Source organism: Equus przewalskii, chromosome 3 (genome assembly GCF_037783145.1).
Source record: "Equus przewalskii isolate Varuska chromosome 3, EquPr2, whole genome shotgun sequence".
NCBI lineage: Eukaryota > Metazoa > Chordata > Mammalia > Perissodactyla > Equidae > Equus > Equus przewalskii.
In genome coordinates this window covers 57,122,344-57,148,436 of record NC_091833.1, presented here as the reverse complement: position 1 = coordinate 57,148,436, position 26,093 = coordinate 57,122,344, and the positions used below count along the sequence as shown (strand labels likewise).

The 26,093-nt window shown below is 38.0% G+C and overlaps 1 long non-coding RNA gene across 1 annotated transcript in view; it reads left to right on the top strand.

Annotated features, from left to right (window-relative positions):
* The window catches only part of LOC139082292 (uncharacterized), a 312,080-nt gene extending 286,277 nt beyond the window's left edge, over nt 1-25,803 (top strand). The window contains exons 10-17 of the long non-coding RNA XR_011538145.1: nt 5,561-5,718; nt 9,149-9,347; nt 9,855-9,963; nt 14,527-14,618; nt 18,671-18,713; nt 19,411-19,478; nt 21,422-21,672; nt 25,684-25,803. This is a non-coding gene — a long non-coding RNA (uncharacterized lncRNA). The remainder of the gene's footprint in view (nt 1-5,560; nt 5,719-9,148; nt 9,348-9,854; nt 9,964-14,526; nt 14,619-18,670; nt 18,714-19,410; nt 19,479-21,421; nt 21,673-25,683) is intronic.
* Nucleotides 25,804-26,093: the final 290 nt, after the last annotated feature.

Genomic DNA, 26,093 nt, shown 5'->3' with positions numbered 1-26,093 from the left:
GCTGGCCCAGTGGCATAGTGGTTAAGTTTGTGTGCCCTGCTTCAGTGGCCCGGGGTTTGCAGGTTCCGATCCCAGGCACAGACCTACACACTGCTCGTCAAGCCATACTGTGGCTCCATCTCACATACAAAAAATAGAGGAAGATTGGCCTAGATGTTAGCTCAGCAACAATCTTCCTCAAGCAAAAAGAGGAAGATTGGCAACAGTTGTTAGCTAAGGGGTAATCTTCCTCACCAAAAAAAAAAAAAAAAGAGAGAGAGAGAGAGAGCAAGAAAATCATAAGATATTTTAATCTCTTTTATGTAGAACAGTAACTGGTGTATAGTAGCTATTCAATAACAGTTTACTAAATTGAAATATGATTTCAAAAGTCTTAAAGGCAGTGTAGGATCTGGATGACATGCAGAACAGGAAAGCCATTCCTCTGGGGTCTATACATATTGGTGCTTGTGTTTGTGTATGTGTGTACATGTACGAGATAGGAAATTAACAATGAACAATGACTTGAAGAATTGACCCTGTGTGCTTCAGAAGATGAAAGTATGAGCTCTGGGAGGTCTTAAATGGCTGGTGGAATTTGTATCTAGAGCAAAAAGGAAGCACCTTGAGTTCTTGGGCTAACGGAATGAGATCATGAATGTAGAGTTTTAGCAAGATTAATGTGGTTATAATATGCAGGATCCAATGGCAAAGGAAAATCATTTAGAAGATTATTACAGCAAATAATACACTTAACAATGAGTGCTTTTATAAGAGTGGTGGCAGTGGGGTTGTAGGACAATGAATTTATCTGAGAGATGTTACCAGAAAAGCACTTTCTCCTCCCTTGCCTTCTCTGTCATACCCTCTCTGACCCTGGTTAAATATATCCTTTCTCCTTTTCTACACCTGGTCCAAGAAGGCATCTGTGGTTGAAAAAATATATACAGCAATACCAACTGGACTAACTTTAAATTCATGACCCAAGATCTCAACTGAGTCTTTTGTACTACTTGCCAATCCTACTAGATTTCCTTAGTCAATTTATACTTCCATTCTCCTAGACTACTTTATAATTTTCTGTCTCCTCAATCCTCCAATACCCCATACCCTATCTTCACTCTCACTCTATCTTCATGGAGGAAGTGTAAGCCAACAGAAGACAACGTCCGCATCCTCCAGAAGGATGGACTTCACCTCAGCCCATATATTCTGCCTTCTCAACATTTAACTTTGGGTGTACTGTTCTTTCTCTTATTTAAGTCAACGCTTCTTCTTGCACACTAGATCAGCCCTGTTTAAAATACAAACCATGGGCTGCTGCTGGTCATGGACTGATAACTGTTACCAGTTTGTGATGAGACAAGCATAGAAATGGAAAATAAATGTATAGAAACTTTTATAGTAATTTGATAGAGTTGACTTTTTGTCTGTTGAATCTCATAATTTAAAATATTGGTCTTGTGTATAATGTGACTATTTTCTTATTTCATTATTCTAATAATTCTTTTGTATTGTGTTTTACAAAAGCACTGGTCTTCGACAAACTTGGGAGGAAACCTTGGTTTTTCATCACCAGATAGTTTGAGAAACATTGCATTTGATCCTATTCCCTTTGAGGACTTCTGTACTGCAAGTGATTCCTTTCTTGGAATTTAAAATTTTCTTTAAATCTCTATCATTCTCATCATTATACAAACAAGCTGTACCAGCTTCCATGTTAAAGTAAATTTCCCTTAACATACCATTCCCCTTCAGCTCCTATTCCTCTGCTCCTTCTATAGCAAAACTAATTGAAAGAGTTGTCTGTTCTCACTGTCTCCTGCAAACTTTCTTCCTATTGTCTTTGCATCGTTCGGTAAAACTTATCCACAGCATCCCAAAGTAGCTGACTTTGTCAAGCTCACCGGTGATCTTCGCATGGCCAAATCCAATGTTTAATTCTTATTCCTTGTATTTCTTAGTCTATCATCAGCATTTGGCACTGTTACCCCCCTCCTTGAAATATTTTCTGTGTTTAGTGGAGCAGCATTCTTCTTATTTTTCTTGCCTCACTGGCCACTTCTTCTCAGTCTCCACTAATGGAACATTCTCACCTTTCTCTAAATGCTAGGTTACTTCAGGATTCAGTCCTTGAACTTTTTCTAACCCACGCCCACTTCCAGTTGATCTCATCCAGCTCCATGGCTTTGATGACCATCCAGCCTGAGGAGACTCCTGTGCTAACTTCCTTCTCACTGCTAGATCCCATTGATAGAACCTCTCTGAGTTCTAAATGCCATAATCCTATATCTAATTGCCTACTCAGCTTCTCTATTTGAATATCTCATAGGCATTTAAAACTTAAAATATCTAAAATAGACTTAATTTTCTCCCCAAACTTTTTCCTCCCTTAGTCTTCCACATCTCAGTAAATGGTATCCCATCCTTCCAGTTGCTTGGATTAAAATCTCTGAAATTATCTTTGCTCCTCTCCTTTTCTTAAACACTCTATCCAATTTATTAGCAAAACCTGTTGGCTTTACCTTCAGATTATATTTCAAGTCTGCCCATTTTCCTCTGCTTCTGCTAATACAACCCTAGTCCAAGCTACCATCATTTCTCTTCTGGATTTCTTCAATAACCTCCAAACTGGTATTCCTGCTTCCATTTTTGTCCCCCTACAGTCTGTTCACCACAGAGCAAGAGTGATTTTTTTTAACCTAGATGGGATCAAGTCAGTCCTCTGCTCGAAACCCTCCACTGGTACTCCTCGGCTCAGAGAGAAACCTCAAATTATTATGCTAGACCACTGGCTCCATTTGATGTGGCCCCCTGCTCCCCATAAGACTATCCCCATCCCCCACCCTCTAGCTTCCTTCCTTTCACCCACAGTGCTGTCTTCTGGTTTTTTGAACACACTGAGCTCTTTCCTGTTTGATGGCGCTTGAACTTTTACCTCAGGGCCTTTGCATTTTACTGTTCCTTCTGCCTGAAATGCTTCCTCTAGTTCCATGCAGGGCTTACTCCCGCATCTCATCAGACCTCAGCTCATTTCGACTTATCAGAGACGCGTCTCCTGACCAAGTTTTACAAAATAACACGAATCCCTCTGCACCTCTGTCTATCCCCTAGTTCTGCCTTATTTTTCTTTAGAACACTCTTGACCCACCTATTAAAATATCCTATGTGTTTGTTTGTTTCTCCCCTCTAGAACTATTGTGATTGAAATCCTTGTAAAAATTATCTTTATTCCTTCGAAACTGTTGGGTCCACCTTTGGTCCTTTTGCCTGTTGGGCAGACTTGGTCACAGGCTGACATTCCTCTGCAGCCCCTCCAGTGCTGCTGTCTATGCCTTTCAGCCATGACTCTCTCCCACCCACCTGCCCTCACAGCCGCACTTCTCCTGAGCGTCCATTACACGGGCATTCAGTTTTATAACAGAGTGTGGGACTTGCAGGGCCTCTGCCAAAGCCCTGCTCATCCAAAGTCATTTAGTGAAGGAGTCCATTATGATCGGCACTTGCAGAGATAAATCCCCCGCGATGGCGGCAGCTCGCTCACAGCAGCCGCGGTTCTCCATGTAATGGCATTCTGCTCTGCCTGGCACGCATCCTGATGGGGACTCTGCCCCCCCGGAAAAAACACCAGATCACATAGACACGTCCAATAATGACAACAGCCACAGCAATAAAAAAACAGCTACTCCCAGGATTGCCTGAAGAGAGACACAAGAAACTGAGCTTTCCAGTCACAGTGGTTGTTCAGATTTTCACCCCCCAGCATGATGGCATTGCTAGGTCAGGCACCTGACGCCCTGGGCTCTCTCACAGTTTGCAGTTCAGCTTGCTGGTGCCTCCAGAAACCAAGTTCTTATAGAAGCTGACAGTCTTACACTCCCAACACTCAGGAATCCTTTTGTGTGGGAAAGGAGTATGTTTAAAATGTCTTCTTTCAGTTGAAGGCAGCTGGGAAATTCTGCCAATAACTAGTCAAGGAGTTTTCCCTTTCAGGGTGCAGTCAGCCCGGGGAGAATGCCTCCCTTCCCAGTTCCTATTAGCTTTACTGAGTCACCCCTTCACTTGGGAGCAGAAGGCAAGGACCAAGAGGAAGGGGAGTGTGGATTTATTGGTGACGTATTAGGACTCCAGTCTTTCGATGAAGAAATATCCTATTAGACTGGTAAAGTCTTTTGGAATAACATATTCCACCAAATGAATTTCCAACTGTTTGTTTAAATAAAATCACTGTGAAAGACAAAAAGCATGTTCTGTTAAATTATGTGGTAGAATTTCTAGAATGGGGATAATTCAGTCACATACTGTCAAGCTTAGATATTTAAGCAAATGGGACTGCTTTGAGTAGACATAAATAATCAAAAGCATAGACTTATATCACAACCTTCTTCCTGAAGCAACTTTATGTATTTTGACTAAGGGAAAGCTGAGAGAAACTTAATAATAATCTTCAGAAAGATGCAAGTTTATTACATACTAAATGTGCTTTATTGCCATGGAGAACAGAAAGAAGAAAATGAATTTCAGTGTTAGAGATTTAGGTAAGAGTTGGATGAATTTTCAGAGTGAAGATTATTATGCTTGTGGAGAGACTAATAATGAAAGATAAACTGCTTTTGCCATGGAATTCTGGAAACGCTGAAAGCCTTCACTATTCATCCAGACTCCCAACATTTGGACAAGTCATAGAATGTTTCTGTTTTTCAACTGTAAAATGAGGAGATAGATCCTTACAGATCCTTCTGTTAAGCACATACTTGCTTGGAGGCAAAGGGCTAAACTATTTGAATGGTTGAGTTCTTCCCAGCTAGAAGTTTCTTTATGATGAAATCTCATAACTGCGAAAAGAAAGCCCAAGATGGTATTCTGACACACAGCTTCAGGGAGAACTCCTACTTCTGCGTCCTCCTCTTTGGGGGAAGCAGACTTTGGGTGCCTGTGGTTGCTGGCGTGACACCACATGAAGAGTTTATTTCCCCATCCCAGTGACAGGGAAATGGCATGTGCACTAAGCCCTCAACAGCATTGAGGAGTTTTGGGGTGTGTGTCTTCAATACTGTGGGAGCTGACGTTTCCGTTGCTGTTTCCTGGAGGAAACAGCAGCTTCTGCCTGCCATATGTTCATATAACACTGCATGCCAACTTGCATGCCATATCATGCCAGCCTGGAAACAAGTATGTTCACCAGTACTATATTAGCATCCTTCTACTTGCAATCTAATTAATAATTAGCTGTCTTCCTGCAGCCCTTGAAGACAAATGTGAGAGCAACTTTGTCATGTTTATTAAGAATAGATTTATCTTCTGGTGTTTTAATATAGACAATGGAAAGGGGAAATTTCAAAATCTGTGGAACACTGGTGAATCTGAATGAAAGGTTCAAGTGACTCTGTGCTGTTTTTGAAACTTCCAGGGAGTCTATAATCATTTAAAAAAAAAAAGTTAAGAAAAATCTGTGATACAAACTCAAGGCAGGCCTCCTATATCAACAGAGTAAAGAATAACTTATACAGTATCATTTCAGGCATTTACAAAGTCCACATTACCAAGTTCATGTCAGAAATTAAAACTCTGATTCCATTAGGTCTTTTACAGATCATGTGAGTGTAAATGTAAGATTGAGGGAAAACTTATGAGCAAGTGAACGACAGAGATCAAGGAGGCTGACTGTCCCTGCTTTCTTCCCTGCCCTAACTGTGCTTGAGAAGAGTTCTTCATTGCGACCTTAAGACTGCGCTGTTGGTAAGGAAAGGCTCTGTGTTTTACTGGAGTGCTAATAATCGAGACCATATGTAATTTCTAAAGAAAAACTTAAATGACTATATATCTTTGACATCTTTACTTTAAAGATCTCTCAATGTAGCGTCAAATAATCACATAATCTTTTCTTCCTGTAAACTGAGCTATATTCATGAGTAATTAAGAACACTGCACTTTTCTCTTCGTAAAAAGGAACATAAAACGTTTGTTTCTTTCTGCACATTAAATGGTATGATGTCTTGATAGTTTAAGAAAACAGGCCACTGCTAAATAATTGAATTTAATTAGGAGAAATATTTCTTTTCAACATAGGAAGTGAGTTAATGTTAGTACGTTAGCATCTTAAAGTTATTAGCAAGAGGGAAGTAGATAGGTATTTCCTAATTTTGCTACAAAATTACAATAAAATAAGAAAAAAAAATTTTTTTTTGAGGAAGATTGGCCCTGAGCTAACATCTGTGCCCATCTTCCTCTATTTCATGTGTGGGGTGCCTGCCACAGCATGGCTTGATAAGCTGTGCTAGGTCGGTGCCTGCAATCTGAACTGGTGAACCCCTGGCTACCAAAGCAGAGCATGTGAACTTAACCGCTACGCCACCAGGCCAGCTCCAAAATAAGAATAATTTTTATTTAAGTAATGTTGAAATGTTAAATTTCATACTAGAAATGTTGTGAAATAGGAATTTGGCTGTATAAATCCATGTATTAGTTAATGTATAAGCAATAAGTAAGGTAAGAAAGTACAGTAAAACCATATTAGAATAACACATTTCTAGAAATGAAAGGGAACTCAAGCCAGTCTTGTGAGAATTAGGTAAGGATGTGGTATGGAGGCTGCAATGGTGAGCTGGAACCCAGAGTGTCTGTGTTCTAATGCAGTGCTTATTTCATGGCCATTAAGCACACATAAAGTGACTGAAAGAATAACATGTATTTGTTGGCCCAGCCCTGTGGCGCAGCGGTTAAGTTCACACGTTCCACATCAGTGGCCCAGGGTTCACCAGTTCAGATCCGGGGTGCAGACCTACGCACTGCTTGTCAAGCCATGCCGTGGCAGGCATCCCACATATGAAGTAGAGGGAGATGGGCACAGATGTTAGTTCAGGGCCAGTCTTCTTCAACATGGAGAGGAGGATTGGCGGCAGATGTTAGCTCAGGGCTAATCTTCCTCAAATAAAAGAAAAAAAGAATATTATGTGTTTGTTAATGTATATAACTATTCCTCACTAAAATATATAGTTGTGTTTATACACACATGTATATAGTATATACTATATACACAAATAAGGCTGTATTGTAAAAGCAACATGTTTGTAAGTAGTACAAGCACTTCTTAAGGCTTCACAACTAGTACTTTTCCCAATAGCATCTGCAGATTTATAATTGATGTTGTAAAAGGAAAATCTGTCAGTTTCCCAAACTTGTTGGAGTTTTATTAAAATAACCAAATTTCCTTGAAGGAAGTGATGTTTTTATTCTAATTCAAACCAGACTGATTGATATATATTTGGACCAGAAAAACTAAGTACAGTGATTTGAATTGATATCCTGTGCCGTAGCAGAAACCTAAAATATATAATTGCTTATTTTATGGGCAATATGGTAGAGTAAACCCCTCATTGACAATGGAGTAAGACATGGACTAGAGGAAAAAAGGAGTAAGATACATTTTGAGCACTTGCCTTTCTTCTCTTCTTTTTGTTTCTTTTGATTAGAAACTACAATGACATTTATTGTACAAACTATGATTTCAGAGGAAGATTTTTCTCCTGTGGGCTGTGTCATTAGTATTGTGGAGTGATGCTAAAGAAGTAACAGAGAGAGATTCATGGAAAGTGGAGTGGGGGTTGTGTTCCAGTTACCAATTGCCGCATAACATTAAAAAAAACCCTGCATTTTATTATGATCACAATTCTGTAGGTCAATAATTCACAGACAGCCTGTCTCTCCTTCAATATATTTAAAGCCTCAGCTAGAGTGGCCTGAACAGCTAGAGATGTTTGGGATGGCTGGGATCCTGGAATGTTTAAATTGCTCATTCTCTCACTCATCTGGCACCTGGGCTGGGATGGCTGAGCAGCTGGGGAAAGGGTGGTTTCCCTTTTTCTCCATACAATCCCTCCACATGGCTACCTTGGGCTTCCTTATGGAAGGCTCAATGTTTCAGGGTTTTTCCATGGTACTTGGCTTCCCACAGATCTAGAGTTCAAGAAAAGGGAAACAAAACTGCTGGTTCTCTTAAGAGTTAGGCCCAGAACTGGCAAGTATCACTTCTGGCATATTCTATTTGTCACAGCAATCAGAGGCCAGCCCAGATTCAAAGGACTCCATAGCTTCCACCTTTTGATGGGGGAACAGCATACAAGCATAAGGAAGGGAGGAAGTGGTGGTAGTGGGCACTTTGGAGACAAGCTGCCACAAACCATAAGACAATTTTTAGTTTACATAGTTTTGTAGATACTCATGTAATTTTAAATAGATGATATTCTATTATTTTTATAGGTCAAAAAAATCCATGGATTAAAAAAATATGTGTTTTAATGTGTGGAGAGTCAATTTCAGACGTAAATTCAGAAGAAGCTGGAACACAGAACGTTGTATTAGACTCTGGAATAGTCTCCATAGGAAAAAAAAATAGTGGAGACCAATTGCCTGAGTCACTTTAAACTAGACTGGGAAAAAAATATGCAGTAGGGATCAGTGTTGCATTGGCACGGAGGTGCTATTGGTCTTTTTAACTCCAAATATCTATGATGTGTTGCAATATTTGTATTCTTTTGTGGCCGATAAAACTGTGTCATAAAGTTCACTGAACTGTTAACAGTGTGTGTCCATTTTGGGGATTATATCCAAGCATGTGACCTGGTCCCTGCGATGCTATTGAACTGCATAATCTATCACCCGAGGCAATTTGTTGGTGCGTTAAAGGAAGTTAAGTACGTCGCAGCTGCGAAACTCCTCTAAGCAGAACACTTCATCCTCTTCTGTGAAAAAAAGTGCAGAAATTCTTTCATCAGGCTATTTGCAAGTCCCTTGCTCCTCCATGTCAGCTGCCCTTGGCTGCAAGATAACCATAAAACATTTACTGCAAAGCCATGAAGAATCCATATGTCCATTTGATGTGTCAGGCCACCAAGAAGCCAGAGCTTGTGGGGTAGCATAAGGATATCTGAAGGTGACACATGCTGTCAGTTGATGAACAGAGATACAGAAGGGGATTCTGGCAGCCTCTATCTTGGCCTTGACAACTTGTGATGGTGACCAGGTGGGGTGTGTTATCTTAATAGTCTGGAGCTCTTGTGAATTATTTGCTGATAGATGTAAACAGCTGTTATTCTTGGTAATGGAAAGCAATTAGAAACATCTGTACTCTTGGCTATGAGTAATGCCTCCTATCCTCACTGCTCCCAAGTGCCAATTGGAAATAACTACATCATCAGGATGGTGTTGGCAATTCTACACTGCATTATGGGCTGATGATTAGTACTGAGCTGTGAAGAACAAGAGGTGAAGTGCGGAGGAAAGAGCTTTTACCTGGGATTTACAAAGCGAGAGGGAAACTTACTGCTTTATCTGTGCAACAGAAGGCGAGCACTGTGGCTTTGGAAAAGGTACATTTGCATCAATTTCGGAGCTATCTCAGTATAAAAAGTTACCAGTTCCTAAGGGAAACAATGTTGATTTGTTCATTTGACAAGTCTAACATAGAGATTAAGCATGGGCTATGAAGTCGGACTACGCAAATTTGCATCCTAGCCCTGCTACTTGTGTGACTTTGGGCAAGTTGCTTAACCTCTCTTAGCTTCAGTTTCTTCATCTATAAAATGGATATAATACCTACTCTGTAGCATGGCTATGAGAATCAAATGCATTAGTTAGATGAAAAGTGCTTGGAACAGCGCACAGAGAATAACGAGTACCCAGCCGTTCTCAGCTATTGTTATTGTTATTGAACATCCACTGTGTGTTTGGCACTGGTAGGCTTGGACAGCACATTCAAGATGGCTACTCTCCTAGTGATCACAACTTAGTGTAATATTCATAAGAGTATCTAATCGAAAGCCAAGTGCACAGAAGAAACTTAACATAGTTTATTTTCCTTTTCTTTTGCTTTCCAGGGAAAAAGCTACGTGCTAGTTTCCCAAAGACTAAAAACTAGGACCTATGATGAGTCCTGGATCCTGCTGCAGGTCCTACTTGTTGATGGTTTGAAAGAAATATGAATCTGTAAGTTACCTTTGGGGTAGATTAAAGTTACTTAGAAGAATTTTGTTGCTAGATCTGTTGAGTAATTATATTCTAATACTTATTCTCACTACACAAGAGATTCCTATAGATTTCTTCTTTCTGATGCTCAAGTTACACAGTACACACACCACACACATTGCCAAGTTGAAATACAGTACCATCTATATGCCTCATCATTTGGAAAAAATAGAGACCAAGTTCTGCCCCTGTATATAGTTGTCTTAGTATATAGCTTCATGATGGAGATCGCTGAGGAAGATAAATATTTGTCATTGGGAGATGTGATCAAGAGTTTGAGGGGCTGGCCCCGTGGACGAGTGGTTAAGTTCGCGTGCTCCGCTGCAGGCGTCCCAGTGTTTCGTTGGTTCGAATCCTGGGCGCAGACATGGCACTGCTCGTCAGACCACGCTGAGGCAGCGTCCCACATACCACAACTAGAAGAACCCACAACGAGAAATATACAACTATGTACTGGGGGGCTTTGGGGAGAAAAAGGAAAAAATAAAATCTTTAAAAAAAAAAAAGAGTTTGAATGAATCCTGTCATAAGAAAGGGGAAAATCAAGGCAATTTTTTTTCCCTACAAGTTGAGTATCATTTTAGGAATGATAACCTATCTGACGGAGACTTTGTCTTGGACTAAGACAATATTTTCACTCATTCATTTAACAAATATATAATCAGCTCCTCTTTCCTGTCATATATATACTAGGAAAATGAATAAGAGTAAAACCTTGCAAAGTTACAATGCACGTTCACATTTTTAGGCACATTCTATTGATTTAGAATTTATATTTGATGTTTGTGTGAAAATAGTGGACTATCTTGAAATATAAGTGTGCAGTCAAAATCTAGAATTATGAAAATAGATCAGCATTCTAATTTGCTATAGACAAGGATTATAAAATTGAGATGTTTGAAAACCAATGGAAAGGAGAAGTGAAAGGATTTCAATAAAAATCAGAAAACCCTCAGAGCTAGGTGAGTTAGGACTTACAAGAATATGCTGTAAGCAACATGCTCAATTTACAGTGAGTCTGGCATTCTGGATACCAACAAATGCTTGTTAATTTAACTATGTTTAAGAATCTCACAATATAGAGGGAGGGGACTTTATTCAAATGAAAACTTAATCACCTTGACAATGCGTTTGATATTTTAAAAGGATTAGAATATTTTAGTGCTTTTGTTGTTGTTGTTGTTGTTGCTAAAAGTCCTTACACGTCTTGCTCAATTGCTCACATGAAAGGAAGGCATGGATTCTGCTATTCCCATTTATCAGCTATAGAAACTAGACTGACAGCATGTAATCCATTTTGTAGTAATTCATTAAAATAAAAATGACTTTCGATCTTCTGCGTCCTATTTGGAAGGCTTGCTCTTTTGAATTTCTTCTTGCTTGCAAGTAGAATGCATTTAAAATGCAAAGGTTGACTAGAAAAGACAGTAAAAGTCAATGGAGACTGGTAAGTCCTCAAAAACATGTCTTCACCACCATGAAGAATGAGACAAGCATATGACATCGTAAGAGTGGTTGAGAATGAACTCTCACCAGATATCTGGGAGTAACTTATTTGCACACTTCTCTAGAAGGAATTTGGCCAGTAGAAGCTTCCCTTTCTTTTGTTTCCATTTTCCTGGACTCCCCATGACTATCTACCCTACCAACCTCAACTTGAACCACATGCAGTTAAGCACTTCTGGGGGCTCACATGTTTTCTTTGACTTCTCTCCTCTCCAATGCCTTATTTTTGTTCCTTGTCTCCCACTTGGACTCTTGCAGTAACCCTGTTTCTTTTCTCGTCCCCTTCAGATTCATCTTCCACTCAGTTGTCAGTGACCAGCCAGTGAACATCTGATAATGCTGTATTATTTCTTAAACACGTCATATTAGTTCACGTTGCCAAAAAAAGAAGGTTCAAGTTTCCTAATTTGTCATACAATTTGTCATGCCCTTAATTACCAAGTTTCTACTTCTTCAATCCCATCTCTCACTTTCTCTGTTTTGAAATTTGTTCTTGAAACTGATTATAATCCTCCTGCATGTATGGCTTTGTCATACTGCTCTCTTTGATGACAATGCCTTGTTCATATTTCTTTGCTTGAAAAACTCCTAGATAATCCTATGGACTGTTTCTCCAGAGTTATCTCTGCCAGGAAGCCCTCTGGACTACTCAGGGCATAGTAGTGGTGTTTTCCTTGTGCTATTTCTTCAGCTTATCCCTACCATTCATATTTTCATTGTTTTTAAATTATCTGTTTGAGGTCTAGATTGTGAGATATATGAAAGCTGAAAATCACATCTTACTGGTATTTGCATCCTTAACAGCCTCTATAGTAGGTCCTCAATAAATATTGTTTGATGATTAAAATACCAATGATGATTATTATAACAGTAATGTATATTGGTTACTTACTTTGTCTAGGCACTGAACTAAGTGTTTTTCGTGAATTCTCTCACTTAATTTTCCTAGCAAATCTAGGGGATACATACTACATTTATTCTCATTTACCAATTGAGAAACTGAGGCTTAGAGTGAATATGAAACTGGCTTTAGGTCACACAGTTAGTGAGTGGTAGAGCCAGGGTTTTAACACACATCTAATTGGCTCTCTGAACTGAACTAAATTTTGCCTATATTCTGGGTTCTCTAGTTAGCCCTGCAGTTTGCTTGGTATGTAACCTGGGGAGTATGATTCCTCCAATGCTATTTCCTCTTCTAGAAAGGAGAACAATAATGTCTTCTCTCTGTACACAAAATGGTTGTTATGTCTCAATTAGCTCAATGTCCCTAATCCTTTCCCACTCGTGAACAGGGCTAGAGGGACCCTATAAACTGCTCCCTGCATCTCAGTTCTAAGATCTTACAAAACGCCTCCTGGCTTCACCTTTCCGTTGCCTACTCCATTTGGACTTGATGCTACAAACTGTCCTGGTAGTTGCTGAGCCTACTGAGCCATAGGATGCTCTTTTGTATTTCTCATCCATTCGCTCTTTTAACAAATATGTATCAAGTACTTACTATGTTCCAGACACTGTTATAGAGACTTGGGGTACATCAGGGAACAAAGGGCAAAATATCTGATCTTGATGAGTATATATTATAGTGAGAATGACAAACAATAAAAACAAACATAAAAACTGACTTAATTATATAGTAGACTAGAAAGTGAAGCTGTGGGTATTTCAACTCCAGGTCATCACTTTGCTACGATGGCCAAACTTGGTTCTGAGAACCCAGTGCTGACCAGAGTTTCTGAGCCTCCGTGTGTGCCTAAGAGAGTATTTTGGATAAAGGACATGATCAAATAAGTTAATAAATGTGAAATGTATTGAAACCTGTTTTATATCTGATTATCTTAGAATCACATTGCCTTGCAAGGTTTTAGCTAGCAAGCTGTTAGAGGAGATAACCCAGGACTTCTCAGGTAATAAGAAATACCCCCGGCCTTCCTGCCTAAATCAAGTCCCTGGCGCCCTTGGTGGGGAATGGGGGTCCAGTGGCAGAAGACAACAAACATAAAAGATATGTTCTGAGAGATATGTCCATTTCCTCTCAGACAACCAGTGCCAGGAAATGTTCATGGACCTTTTTCAACCAGGGATATAAGAGAAATTCTAAAGGTACAATAGTTCTGCTCCACAAGGAGCCCACAACTGAGCGTTTTCTTGGGAATTTAGAACATTTACATAAAAATAGAAGAATTTCAATGAAAGAAGGCAATGCTAAGTGCCAAATGTCAGGTGTAAATAACTTCTGTAGAAGTTCCCAGAAAAAAGTGATGATTGAAATTTCAGGCAACTTGTAGAGGCTCCAGGGAGACAGTGAGGCTCGAACTGGACCTTAAAAAGAGGCTAGTGTGTAGGAAGTAAAATGCAGTTAGGGAAAGAAAGCTAGGAGAACGGGCAACTGAGATAGGGGTGAAAGAATCCTGGACTTGGGGTTGAATTTCTTTTTGAGTTTCAACTCTTCTGCCTACTAACTACCAGACACTGGGCAAACCTCTTAACATTTCTGAACCTTGGATTCATACTCTTGCTTTCACAGTGCAATTGTGAGGAATATATGGGATCATGGCATGTAAAAATTAACTAGTTTAAAGAATTATACAAATATAGGCTATTACTTTTATAATGGGTGTCAATAGTTTTTGCTTTTCCAGCATGCATTTTTCCCTTTCCTTATAAGAACACTCCAATTTTGTTTTAGGAGTTATCCTTCTTTCTCTAGAAACCATGCCTTCTCCTAGCTAAGGGGTGGGTGTGCAGCCCAGGCCGGGTTCATATATATGCTATTTCCCTGGGATTTGACTCTTGAGAAGAAGAGTGACACAAGGATAAAAAGTTGTTAACACTGACTCTCTCTGGTATTAGGACCCCAAGATACTGTCTTCAGGTCCTATAACTTAGGATTTACTGTAGTTCTTATCCTTTCTGCCTTTCTGAATTTTTGTTTTTGTGTTTTTTTGTTTACTTCCAGCTTTTCCTTGGATTCGATAAGATGTCCCATATCCTTCTGATAACTTTATTTTCTCTGTTAAGTTTTCCAGAGTCAGTTTCTGTTTCTTGCAACTGGAGAATCCTGACTAATAAAGGACCTTTAGGGGACACTGAAGAATTTGAAGGCAAAGGAGGTATCTTTCATTTTTGTATGTATCTAGCAATAGTACTGGCTCTAATACATGCACTTAGTAAATGTTGGCTGAAATAAAACATGTGTGCATGGACTGGACTGAGTAGAAGTGTTCCTATGATATAAGGAAGAAAGGTAATGTAAAGCAATTTATGGGGACTACACTCAGGAAGGCCTTGAAGGACAAATCCAATTCTTGATTATTTGGCAAATGAGAGACCTTGAAAGCTTTTTATCCTGAGTTGCAAAGTGTGATGGGTAAGGGGTGATGTAGGAAGAGCAGTGTTTTAAAAAGATTAATTAGACAAGCAGGGAAGAAACTAACACTCATCAGTGCCTTCCAGGCTCTGGTCCAAATGCTTCCCATGAATTACCGTGGGAAATTCACCAATTCCTCACAAAAGTCTATGAGATGAGTACCATAATTATTCCCATTATATAGATGAGAAAACAGAGACACAAACTGGCCAAATAATTTACCCAAGGTCAAACAGCTAGAAAGTGGTAGAGCTAGGATTGAAAACCCAGGTAGTCTGACTGAATAACCTATGCTTTAACCATTAGGCTGTTCTGCCTCCATAGTATAGCTATGCAGACGGGGAGAAGAAAGACTTTTCAAGGAGGCAGTAAAGAATGTGAGTCATAAGGATCTAGGCTAGAGTGGTAGCTGCAGGAATAAGGAGGACTAGATAAATAAATAAATAGCATAAAGTAAGATTGTCAGGTCTTGGCCTCACTGGATGTGGGCTGATTTTGGGGAAGAATGGAAAGGCCACTAATTAGTTAATTAGTAATTTATCCATTAATTCCATAAAGATTTATTGAGCATCTACCAAATGTCATGCACTATTCCACATGCTAGGGATGCCATGGTGAACAAGGCAGACAAGTTCTTTGTTGTCATGTAATACACATTCTACTAGGAAGGAACTGACCATAAACAAATAAACAAACAAAAAATATCAGGTAGCAATAAGTGTTATCATGAAAATAAAAGAGTAAATTGATAGAGAGGGATTAGGGATTAGGATTACATACACTGAATGCTCCAGAAAGGCCTCTCTGAGGAACTGACACATACACAGAGATCAGAATGATGGGAAGGAACCAACCATCTAAAGATATGGAGGCAAGTGTCTCAGCAGAAGCACCAGCAAGTACAAAAGCCCAGAGGAAAGAATGGGAGGGTCATGCTTGAGGAACCCAAGTAAGGCAAGTGTGTGTGGGGCGTGGTGGGCAAAGAGCATAGAGAGGTGAAGACAGAGCAGTAAACAGAGCCCACTTTGTACAGGGCTCTGGATGCCAGGGTTAGGGGTTTTAATTTGGGAAGTTTAAATAGAGCAGGTACGTGATATAAATTCTGTCTTAAAGAAGGTCACTCTGGCTAACGTGTGACAAAGGAATTGTAGTATAACAAGAGCAGAAGCCAAGCAATATGTTAGGAGACAATAGTAGCTGTCCAGTTTGTAGCTATAGAGGTGGAGTTCATGGGTTCAGGAGATATTTGGGAAGTAGAATTAATAAGATTTGCTGATGGATTAGATATAGGATGGAGAGGAAAGGAAACAATTTCTAAATATTTGCTTGAGCAACTAGGTAGATTGTGGTGCTATATAGTGATATGTTAAAAAACAAGGTGGAGACACTTTTTCAGGTCTTGGAAATTTTGTTTGGGCCATGTTAATGAGATGAATATTAGAAATTCAAATGGAAATATCTAGAGGTCAGTTGGATCTAAAAGTCAATTTGTGGTAAAGTTCAAGGCTAGAGAAATAAATCTCTGGAATCACTGGAAATATGGATATTCTTTAAAGTCATGGTACTGAATGAAATCACCTAAAGAAAAGGTGTAAAGAAGGGAAAGAGCCCCAACTCCAAACTCTGAGGCTTTCCAATATTGAGGTCTCCCAGAGAATAAGAAGCCAGCAAAGGAATGGGTAGTAGTGACAAGGGAAAAACCAGCAGAGTGAAGTATCTTAGAGCCAAAGACAGAGAGACTTTCCAGGAGGACAGAATGGTCCAGTGCTGCTGAGAAATCCATGAAGATGAGAACAGAAATGTTCACTGTTGATTGTGAAAACATGTAAATCACTGGTGATCTTTTTCTGTGTGTGTGTGAGGAAGATTGGCCCTGAGCTAACATCTGTGCCAATCTTCCTCTATTTTGTATGTGGGACACCACCACAGCATGGCTTAATGAGTGGTGCGTAGGTCCACACCTGGGATCCGAACCTGTTAACCCTAGGCTGCCAAAGCAGAGCACACAAACTTAACCACTATGCCACCTAGGCCTGGGGCCAGCCTGTCATTGGTGATCTTAATGTGCAATTTCAGTGGATGGTGGGGCAGAGGGCCTACTGGAATAGGATGAGGAGGAAATGGGAGGTGATGTAATAGATGCAGAGATTACAGACAACTTTGTAAAGAAATTTTACTGTGAAGGGGATAATGCAACGGGGTAGCAGAGAGTAGAATGTTAAGGAGATTTTTTTTAATGCACAGAACTAAAGGTTCTTTGTCTGTTAATGAGAATGATCCAATGGAGAGGGGAAAGTCGATAATGTAGTATGAAGACAATCTTATTTGCGGGAGGAAATTTTTTGAGGATCCAGGGGCTGATATGTGTAGGGTGCAGTAGAGACTTGACTTTTGATAGGAAGGGCCTGTCTTTCATTAAAATAGACAGGAAGGCAGAAATTAAAGTTAGACATTCAGGTAAATTGATAGATTTAGTGTTGGGACGATAAGGGAGTTTCTGTCTCATTGCTTCTCTCTTAATCAGAAAAGCTGAGGCAAGACTTCAAGTCTGGGTGACTGGGAAAATGAGGAAACAAATCCCAAAGAAATAGAAAATTACCATGTGTGTATGGAGACTTCACAGGATATATAGAGATGAGCAGAGGACTTAAAACAGCCCTATAGATAGTCACTTCACCTGTCTGTGATAAGCAGTGGCCTTACTGGCTATCCATATCTTTCAAATGGTGGAAGTTGGGGAGGGGATACATAGTTTTGCAAATTCCTAAAAGGTATATTTAATGTAAGGACTAGAAAATTGTTTATAATGGTATATTTCATTTCTTGGTGGAACCAGACAAGCATATAAGTAAATTTTTAATCCCCGATTATGTTCATTGGAATTGTATTTTTTACTTACCTGTGCGTTCCATTAACTGCCACAGAGCCTAGCGCCCTTAACAAATATTTGTTGAATGAATGAATGAATGAAGTGATTTGAAGAACTTAGAAGTAAGGAATTACATTTTTCCAAGAAGGTGGGGTCGTACATGAAAGAAACAAAGGTTTCATAGATGTAATGCTTTGTCTCTAAGTTTAAAAACAAGAGTTCAGTTGAGAGGGAGCAGAGCTAAGGTAGAAGCTCTTAGGAAATTGAATTAGACTTTTATCTAGCTCTGGAAATTACTAATCAGAGTAATTTAAAAGGCTCCAGAGAAGGTTTTGACCCAGGTTACAATTCCATGTCCCTTTCCTGACAGTAGTATCCCACCAAAGTCAATACTAAACCATAGCTCTTGAGTAGTGGAAAGTAATATGAATTACTATAAAGAGGCCTTGTTAACGAAGTGTCTTTCTATTTCGTTCCTAAATAGGATTCTGAGTGTCACAGAGTATCTTTTTCTGTGGGGTGGCATAAATTTTGATATCTCTTTCTCTCAATCAAGTCTAATTGAAGAGTATCATGTTTATGATGTGAAAAAATATCTACAAATAATCACCATAGGTAACAACAGTGTAGTTGTTGTATTTTCTTGAAGAATCGTGAATGACTTTAAGAATGTGCAAATTGAATATTAAACTATTGGTTAGGAGGTAGGTGACCAGTTTAGTAAATTCTTTGAAAGAGTGTTTGTCGATGTTTTAGTAGGGTGCATTTAAAATCGGTTGGATGTTACACTGATAGCTTTTGCAGCATTGGGCAGAACCAGTAGATGGTGGTCTTAAGTTGCAAGTTGCTTTTACAGTAGCACCTGTCAGCATGTGAAATAACTCCTGCTCTCCACAAAATGTCAAAATTCACTTTCCATTCATCAGATGCTGTAAATTGGAAGAAGATGGCACAAGAGAGCATTCTGAGGTGACATGTTAACTGTTGTTTATTTTTCCAAAAGCATAATTTTCTTTAAAAAAACAGAAAATTCATTACGCAGCCCTCTAAAATCATGCAATGCTTCTATCAGAATATGATATAAATGGCTTTATCCATTGTTTATCTTTTCTTCAAGAATGAGAGATTTTTAATTTCTTAATTAGAATGCTGTCTGTTAGAATTCTGAAAAACCAAGACGAACTCTAAGCTGCAATACCTAAATAAGATATCCACCTAACACTCTCTATTGTTAAATGCACTTTAGAGATTCAATTGCAAGAGTATTACAAAACCTTGTAATTATGCAGACTGACTAGAATTAAAGACTTTGGAAGTTAATTTTGAGTTGAAATATTAAATTAAGTAGAATGTTTTATCATAATGGCATAATTTAAAACTAACTAAAAATAGCATTAATAATAATCACGATCACTCTCCTTTCATTAAAAGAAGAGATTTAGCACTAAATTATAAAATGATCAAATTTATGGTGCACAAGTTAGTAAAGATTTTGTAGTAGTGTAAATCATGCTACATGATTTCTGTCCAGTGACTATAGCAAATTAGTCACTATAGTAAATTTTAGAGGATGTTAATAATACAAACACTTCAGTGTTGGAAGCTTTGGTAGAATGACACTGCATGCATCCTTGGGCATTCAAATATTCCATTTTTTTTCTCCCAGCAGTGTATTATATAACTGCCATGGGTAGTAGCAGGGATGGACAAATACACTTTGAACAAAAGAAAAGGGTAAGTCTTTTATTTTTGTAAGCCAACAATTTATGAGAAGTGATTTCTGCTTCCAAACATTAACCTTTGGCCTCCTTCTATCAACAGTCTTCTGATTTTAATCTGAAATTCTACTGTCTGTGTTCTAAGCAGAACATACGTTGCTCATTTTCTTTAGTAATTCTCAGATCAACTCAATTTAACTCTACAAACCAAAAAAGGCAAGAAATGATTTGCTTTTAAACTTATTTAAAATTATCCTATATATCTATGTATATGCACATGAATTTTTTTCATAATTGAATAACTTGTACCAATAAATCAGTTGTGAAATTAGTAAGTAACCTAAAATAGAAAGCAAATACACCGGCCTCTTGAGTGATGAGGGTGGGGTTGGTGATAGGTGAAGGGGGCTTTGCTTTGTTTACTTTATATGTTCTTAAGGAAAATTTTTGTAGATGTTCTAAAGAATACATATGCTATAGATTTGTCTGTGTTTAATACCTTTGAATGTTTCCTTCCTTTTAGCCATGGATATGGTCTTTAGTACCTGATCCATATTTTAGAAAGTTATCATATCTGAGAATCTCAAAAGTCATGAGATATTGCAACTGATTGGTACATGCTGTGACTCACTCAAATCACTCTTTAGAACTTTATTTCTGGCCTAAGTCTATCAATGTTTTGTGGGGGTTTTGTACTACAAAGACTATGTATTATACACCTGTTAATATGTAATGGAAGTTTTAGAAAATTGTGGAGAAATAAGTCATCACACCAGATTTACCATTATGGATTAGTTTCTGAGAATGTTAGAATCTTTTTGGACCAAGAATGCTGAATTTAGGGTAAACTAGCCACTTGTTACTTTATTTTTACATAGTAACATTTTGACCATGAGTTTGTCCCATGTCTTTAGCATTACCCAAATCATTCTGGCAAATGAGAATACATATTGCAATAGAAAATTCTTATTAAATATGTGGATTGAAGCTGGTGTGGTGCCAACCCAGGTAGTGCATGCTCCCTCACAGAGCTGTGGACTGTCATTAACAAGAGGCTAGTTATTAATGATCACACATCCTTCGTGATTTATTTAGCATGTTCATAACGCTTTCTAAAGTGATAAGTGGATGAAATCAACTCTATTGGGATATCTATAGTCTCAAAGACACTATAGCTTAAGATAATTTTATATATGTTTTTCCTTTACATTAATTCAACAGCCGGGATATTCAGTAGAGAACTGCGTATATCATATTGAGACATTTAACTAGACTCAGGAGTCAAACAGACATCTGAAAACATCTATCGACTCATTAGTATTGTTTCAGTAACTGCTTTGGCTTTTATATAACTCAGGAAATAGGAAATCATAACATCGTAAATAGTGTTAAACTGAACCTATCGATGTAGCCAGAGCAATTTTAAGCCAATCATTTCTCATTAGGCTAATGCTAGTAAAGTTTCTTATTCAGATAAGTTTTTTTTCCCTTTTTTCTTCTTTCGGCTATTCAGTGGCCAATGAGGTGTAATAAGTTTTAGCAAATTGGGGCTGAGGTCTCTTAGGTTAGCTTTATTCTTTGCTGTAAATTACAGCAGCTTTATAACTGCTTAACACAGCTCTTGAATCAAGAAATGTCATACTTGAATTTTTTTGTTCAGGCTGAATGACTGTCATTAAAGAGAGAGAGAATGAGCGAGACAGAAAGCGAGAGAGAGAGAAGCACACAAGCTCCTAGAATTCAGGATTAAAACTGCTGCTTTCAGATTGTCAAACTGATTTATATTTTAACTGTTGAGCAGCTGAAGTGGCAACTGAATAGAATTTTAATATACTAGCAGCTTCCCGTATTTTTTCTCTTCGCAGATTATAGTTTGGCAAATTGTTAAGTTTTTGAATTGCACTCTGTGTACCTTCTGTTGACATTGAATTCGACTTTGTATTTTATTTTGGACTTCAGGCTCAAAACAATGAGGCATGGCTTAGATTACTTGCTTTTCAGACTTCGAATCTGTTATTTTAAGCAGAAGAAAGCCAGTCACTGCTATAAGAAGGACCCTCACTTATTAAGCAGCAGGCTTACATAAGAAGAGGCTGTGACAACAAGAAGCGTATTGGTGTAGACGTACCTCGTCTCTTACCTGCTTTCAGTAGGTCAGCAAATGTACCTTGTTTGCTGTTTTCCTCATTGACAGTTCATTACAAAATGAGGTAGGTTATTTTTTTTTCTGACTACATTAGCAAAAACAGAGAAGTAATTAATACATAAAGTACCAAATATGAAATATTACTCTGCACAGAGGCATTTCACACTTCACTGATTTCATGAGTAGGCCAGAGGTGCCAGAACAATAATTAATATGTTGTAAGGGAAAAATTATTATGCAAGGTCAGCAGCATTTGAAGACTTTACAAAGAAGAGGGATTAAAAGATATTATGAAACTATTTATTAAATAGTGCTTAAAATTGGGTTTTAAGTGAATATTTGAAGAAATATAAAATTTTTCTATGAGAAATTAGTAGGAATTTTTCATCACTGAAAGTATGCCTCTTTATGCAATGCATAATGTATATAAATATATTGACTTTTGGGGAAATGTGAATAAATATGTGTAGGTAAGTATGAGTGGACTTATGCTTGAGTATACGGACATCATTATTTCTGAATTTTCAATGAAATGGTAACATTTAAAACTCAAGCAAATTCATTTATATTATTTATTTATTTTTTTTTTAAGATTTTTTTTTCCTTTTTCTCCCCAAAGTCCCCTGGTACATGGTTGTATATTCTTAGTTGTCGGTCCTTCTAGTTGTGGCATGTGGGACGCTGCCTCAGCGTGGCTGGATGAGCAGTGCCATGTCCGCGCCCAGGATCCAAACCTAGGAAACACGGGGCCGCCTGCAGCAGAGCACACGAACTTAACCACTTGGCCACAGGGCCGGCCCCTCATTTATATTATTTTTAAATTACTAACCAATACATATTTTGCCAAAAATAATTTAAATCTCAGAAAAGCAAAAAGAAAAACTCCAAAATCAAATCAGCCATAATCGTACTGTGTTGATATAAAGATGTTAATATTTTGGTGTGTATCCTTTTAATGTTTTTTCTCTAGGAAATGTATTTTGTTAATGGGATACTATAATGTTTTTCAGTGTGCTTTTTCATTTACTATGTGATTATTTCTTTAGGTCATTCAGTATTTTTCTACAATATTTTTAATGACTGCATAATGCTTCCTTAGATATATCATAATGTCTTTAAACAGACTTCTGTAGTTGGGCATACAGATGGTTTCCAATTTTTAACAAGTTGAAATGAACATCATTAGTGCTATCTTGATCATGCCTTTTGGACATATCTCTAGAAATGGAATTCTGAAGCCTTTGACACTTATTGCCAAAATGTTTTCTGGAAAGATCATCTCAGTTTACTCCTGACACAGCGTCTGTTTCAAATTCATTCTCGATTGTGATTATAAAGCTCTTCTCTGCTCTGATGTCATGTGGCAAGTAATGGATTTTCCAGGATTAATTGAAGATGATTGAGAGAAAATCTCTTGAAAGAATTTCAAAAGCAAAGTATTTCCAGTGATTATCTTAATCCTAAAATGAGCAAGATCATTTAATATCATATTTTTACCCAAATTGAAAACTACTAGTAGCTCTTCTTTGTTGAGCACGTACCATGTATCAGTGATAACTTCACAGCAGCTCTGTGGGCTTCACGTCAACTGTATCCTATTTTATCCTCACAATTACCCTGTGAAATAAGTTTTTTATGCTCCTTTTAAAAATGAGGAAGCTGAAACTCAGATAATTTATCAATCATTTTCCTAAGGTCACAGAGCTTCTTGGTGGAGAGCTAGGATTTGCATCTAGAACAATCTGATTCAAAAGATCATATTTCAGCTACAGTAGAAAACAGGGAAAATCTTAAACTTGTGATTCTGAAAATATTGTATTTTAAAACAGCACAGATTTATTTGCAACCACTTTTTATCTCAACTTATTGTCATTTTGGTATTATGATTGGAGGTATCTTCTTGGAAAAACTATGGATTTTTACCACCTGGACCTGTGCTAGGAAACAGTGGGTCTCATTTCTCAAACATGAGGTGCTAGGAAGGCTGGTGCCAGGTTGGCAGAGCAGGTTCTCATCCTTCCTCAGTGCATGTGGCTCTTTGGTGTTGGAGGCTGCCACTAGCCCTCTCATTTTCTCTCCTCTACTCGCTGGAGTCCTTGGAGAGTTTGCCTTTCTTAACCAACCCTTTTTGTGAGTGAATTTAAGGTGATATAAAGAAGGAGAAAGCCGGAAAACTGAGAGCCAGGGCAATGTTAGATCTTCCTGGGAAGGTTTCCTTGGCACCAAGACCTTGTTTTGAAATTGGACCAGAGGGGATATGATGTCTCTGATAAGATGTCTCTCTGGTGACACAGTTCTGGGAGGGCTAGGATGGGGAGGTGGGAAGAAGGTATGTTGCAGACAATATTGAACCCAAACGTAATGGGAGTTGGTAAAGGGAAAGGAAGGGGGTATTCTCTATTCTAGATAGGCAGCTGAACAGAGTAACATAATGAGGGCCAGAAATTGTCCTATTGTGGCATTCCAAATGCATACTGAGCCTCTGTCCTACTCATTATGAATCTTCATCCTTTCCTCTCCCTCCACTCCCTCTCTCATCAGCAGGCTAAAGAGAGGATACATCTCTAGCTTGAGCTTGGGGCTTTTTGGCACTAAGCTTGATTGTCTCGGTTTCCTCTTGGCAGATTTAAATTGTTAGAGAAATGAAACTCGTTTGAAAACAGTAGGCCCTGGCAGGCACTCTCCCAGGCATCGCCCAGGACTCCAGGAACAGTTGTCGACTTGCTGCATGGCATTTGTCTAGGTTTGGTTTGATCTTATTCTCAGATCCCATATGGTAAGAAATAATTCAGTTTTAAAGTTTCTTGTGTTTTATGGTTGTGAGGATTGAGGTCAGAAGAGGGAGAAAGGTTGCTGCATATGGAGTTTGCAGATTTTTTTATACTGGAACTAAGATTTAACGAAGATGGGAGATGAAGAGTAAAAATTCTCTTATTTGCATGAACATGAGACAAAGCTGAACAGGACATTTTTTATTTTCTCTGAATGTAAATCTTTATGTGACTGTGATGTCCTTAATTTTAAGATACTTCTACTACTATGGAAGTATAACAATACTAACAACTAATATGCATATATGGTATTCACATATTTACTCAGTTTGAAAAAAACAATTTTACTATATAAATGAAGAAACATAAGAAAATAGTACCATTTCTAGTAGCATTAGTTCTAATACAATCAGTTATTCAAATTTTTGGCTTACTTTACAAGAGTATGTACAACACTATATAAACAATCTAGCAGTGGGTAATAATATGCTTAGAGGTTCTGATGAGACATTTTCCAGCATATTTATATATTTTTCTTTAGACTTCTAATAGGACAGTTTATTAGTAAATAATTGGAATAAAAACTCTCCAAAAAACTTGGGAAAAGTTTATAGAAATGTGTAACTTTTATAACCAATTTCTAGTGAAACCAATACTGCTATTTAATTATGTAATTACAAATTTCATCTTCCTTCCTCTACCTTCATACAACCATGTGGGAAAAGAAATGAACACTTAACAGCTGGAGCTGTGAACACAGAATGGATTTCAGAGCAACTAAATGTGTATGCTCCTCCAAAGAACATTTTAAGCATCATAAATAGCCAGTGTTTTAAACCACTAAATCTCATCTTTACTACCTCTATTTATTTTGGCTGCTCCACCATCATTCCTCTTTGACACAATCTCTTTGTCTCATTTCAGAATCTCAAAGGGACAAACACCAGTCCCATTTCAAAGACTCACTTTAATATATGCACAATGATACACGCAAAACTCTTAATGAAAGCTTTCTGTATTTGGTAGTTCATGGAGTTAAAATAAGTTATCACCTCACGTCTCAAACCTGATTTTTGACCTGGATTTATTCCTTACATATCTGACCATCTATTTTGGTTAACCCAGGTTTAGTAGAAGCTATAACAGAGTAGACTAAACCAGGGGTAGAGGACAAATCTGATTAAATCTAACAATTTGTGCATCTGTGTCTGACTTTCATCACTTCTTATGATTGTATATAAAGTACCTGCTGTTGAATGGGGGATTAAGCCCATTCCAATTATTGATGCTTTTTAACTTTACAGATGTCAAAGGCATTCCTTCAGACCTGTTCATTTCCAGAGCAAGGCTTTTCCAGATGGGAATTAGAAAGCAAGATTTGACAAAATCTGCTTCTCTATTACTCAATACAAAGGAGTATTACAGTAACGCTTCCATTTCTGCTAATCCATTCATTTCAGGTTTGATTTACCTTTTTTGCCTTGATCTAAAATCTCTGTGGCTTTATAGGATTATATATTGCTATATTCAGGTTTTGAATGAATCACAGTGTATGCATTTTAATATGATTTCTCTGATTCCAAAGCCAGGATTAACCTGTTGTTTTTGATTAAAAAGATTTTATGTTTAGATTTTAGAGGAAGAGTGTTAAATTTCTCTAGTTATTTACTGATTTCCTTCTTTCTAACTGGACAGGAATTATATTTGTTGGGTA